Source organism: Egretta garzetta, unplaced genomic scaffold (assembly GCF_000687185.1).
Source record: "Egretta garzetta isolate BGI_Z169 unplaced genomic scaffold, ASM68718v1 scaffold875, whole genome shotgun sequence".
Taxonomy (NCBI): domain Eukaryota; kingdom Metazoa; phylum Chordata; class Aves; order Pelecaniformes; family Ardeidae; genus Egretta; species Egretta garzetta.
Window position 1 is genome coordinate 8275 of NW_009259626.1, and position 2864 is coordinate 11138.

General features: G+C 61.3%; 2 non-coding genes across 2 annotated transcripts; one reads left to right on the plus strand and one right to left on the minus strand.

Moving 5' to 3' along the window:
* The first annotated feature begins 27 nt into the window (after nucleotides 1-27).
* Nucleotides 28-99, plus strand: TRNAP-AGG. The gene has a single exon. It is a non-coding gene; the product is annotated as a tRNA-Pro (tRNA).
* Nucleotides 100-2741: 2642 nt separating this feature from the next.
* Nucleotides 2742-2823, minus strand: TRNAS-GCU. The gene has a single exon. It is a non-coding gene; the product is annotated as a tRNA-Ser (tRNA).
* Nucleotides 2824-2864: the final 41 nt, after the last annotated feature.

Genomic DNA, 2864 nt, shown 5'->3' on the forward strand with positions numbered 1-2864 from the left:
GGGGGCCGGGCAGCTGCTGCGCGCCCCGGCTCGTTGGTCTAGGGGTATGATTCTCGCTTAGGGTGCGAGAGGTCCCGGGTTCAACTCCCGGACGAGCCCTCCTTTTGGGCACCCTCTGCCCCACTCCTACCTGGCTGGCGCAGAGCTCATTTGGGACCTGGCTGTCAACTTTTATCCCTTAGGGACACCCTGCAGTCATCGGCTCTTTGAGCTTAGCATGACACACAGGACTGTCCCCCATCCCCTGGGTCCCAATAATGTGCCCCAGATTGGTCCTGCAGGGTGACCCCAGCACCAGGCCGGTGGTGGGATGGGGACAGGGGCTGGGCAGGGGCCATGGCACACCCCTTGGCTGTGGGGCACCCCATAGCTGTAGGGCATGTGGGTGCCATGGCTCAGCTGGTTAAAGCACCTACATAGTGAACAGGAGGTCCTGTGGTGCCTGGGCCCGGGGTCTGTTTTTCCTCCCCGCCCCAGGCTGGGGACACTGCAGCTGGTCCCTGCCTCCAGTAGGGCTCCCCAGTGGTCCCACTCCCTCCTGCTCCACCATGATTTCTGCCAGTGCCTGCAGCCTCCCATCTTTTTGCCCTTTGAGGAGGGTCTGGCTGCAACTTCTCGGAGGGTCTGGCTGTAACTTCTCGGTTACCCCCTTCAGTGGGGGATGTGTCCCTGTGTGCTGACAGGGCTGACCATGGTTCCCTGCTTCTCTGCCCCAGTTTGCCCCCTTCCAGCGATGACGCTGACCTGGTGCATTGTGGGTGCATGCTTTTTGCATTTCAGGGAAGAACAGGGACAGTCATGGAGATGCTGTGCAGTATCTGGAAGGCTGGGTGGGGGCAGAAAGGGCTTGGGAGCATCTCTGGGAACTGGAGTAGGTGTTGGGGGTCTGGTAGCAGCACTTGTGCAATGATGGAGCCCATGGGGTGAGGGGAAGGTTCCCCCTGAGGGTACCAGGGCTAAGGCATCTCCTGGTGGATGTGAGTCCTCGGAGAGGGGACCCCGGGCACAGGCTCTGCTGTGGAGCTGGGTCACGGGATTGGGTGCCCTGCAGTCGGTTCCCAGTGCTCGTTACAGGAAGCAGAAGAGACACGGATCGTTCAGGCCTGTGTCATTTCTCTTCAGCCCCTGTGCAGGATCCTGCTGCGTCTGGATGCCCCACACCGCCCTGGGGCACTGGGAGCTCCAGCTGCACCCCTGGACCCAGGCAGACCCTGGCCCCTCCAGGACGTACCTGTTGGAGCAGGCAAATTGGGTGCTGGTGGTGGCCACTTCATCACTCAGGAGGCTGTGCTGAGGTGCCTGGGCCCACAGTGTGAAGCCCACCAGGCACCCTTGGTGGGGTCACCAGCGGGCCTCCAACCAGCGGCCCCACCTGGATGGGAGAGAGAGAAGATGATCAATGCCAAGCCAGGGTGTGCAGGAGGAGAAGAGAGTGCAAGCCCTTTGGAGCTGGGGGAAGCCATGGAGGAGGGTCTCCAGCTGCGGGGCTGGATGTGGGGAATGACACACCTGGGGGCTCACCTGCCGCTCTGGGACTCGGCTGTATAGCTGCCACTGGGGTCCCCACCATGGGAGCAGTGCACCTGAATCCTGTTGAGTGCTGTGTCACCCTCTATCACCCCCTGGGGCACCTCTACCTGCAAGGGGATGGAGGTGGAGAGTTAACTCCCCACAGGAGTGGGGTCCCCGGACCAGCCATGGGCACCAGCACAGAGGCTGAACCTTGAAGCTGATGCCACTGGTGTAGGACCCCTTGGGACACATCTCCGGCCAGGCCCAGTCACCCCAGTTGTCCCCTGTTGGACGTGGCGATGACAGAGGAATCCCTCCCACCCAGGTCCCGCTATTGCCCCTGCCCTGCGGTGCCTGCAAGCCTTGTGAGCAGCAGCAGTACCTGCCCCCCCAGTATGGCTGCCCTGCCTGCAGCCGGCCTGCTGGGCTCTTATACCTACAAGTGCTGGCAGGAGGAACCTGGCAGCATCTCAGTTACCTTCCCAGGGTGCCCAGGCCTGTCAGATGTCCAGGATTAGCTGCAGGAGAGGGCTAACTCCCCCACCGGGTGGGGGTGCAGGGAGCTGACCCACCAGCTCTTTCTTTGGGTCCCTCTGGGCAGCTCACCCAGAGCCACGGGGCATCCTGGTGCCAACTGGGGCTCGTGTGGAGCTGGGGCACCTTTTTGCAGTTAAAATGAACAGGCACATTCACCAACACCTCTAATGGAAATCCATTGCCACCTTCTCTACCCTCACTCCTCAAGGTATCCATTTGATCATGGCCCCACGCTTCATTTGTCCCAGTTTGCTTTCCAGTTGCACCCTCCTTTTCCAGAAGGTTATCGTCTTACGGCTGAACAGCCACTTTCTGCAGTAATACCTCTTTTAAGGATTTCTGAGTGTTTTTTTCCCCCCTAAATCTCAGATAAGAGACTTCCAGCCACCTCCATGTCACGACCTGGCTGCCCTTTTAGATGATTCTTCAATTTCTTCTGCCGAGGCTCCTCGGTTTCCTCCTGCCATCCCCTTTCCAAAGTCACACGCTACTGCGGGGGGACTGGTGACCTCTTCCCCTTGGGAGCACACGGTTGCCACGGTGGAACAGGCACTCGCTACTAGTTATCCCCGGGGCTCGGACATTGCCGGGAGTCGAGCCCAGCGTTCCCGCGTACCAGCCAACCCCGGCCGCAGGACACGCCAAGGCCCGCCCGGGCTACCCCCCTTCCCCCCGCGCTGCAGCAAAACTCCCGACGAGGGTGGGATTCGAACCCACGCGTGCAGAGCACAATGGATTAGCAGTCCATCGCCTTCACCACTCGGCCACCTCGTCCTGCCCGGCGCCGCGCACGGCCCCGCCCCCCGCTAGCCGAC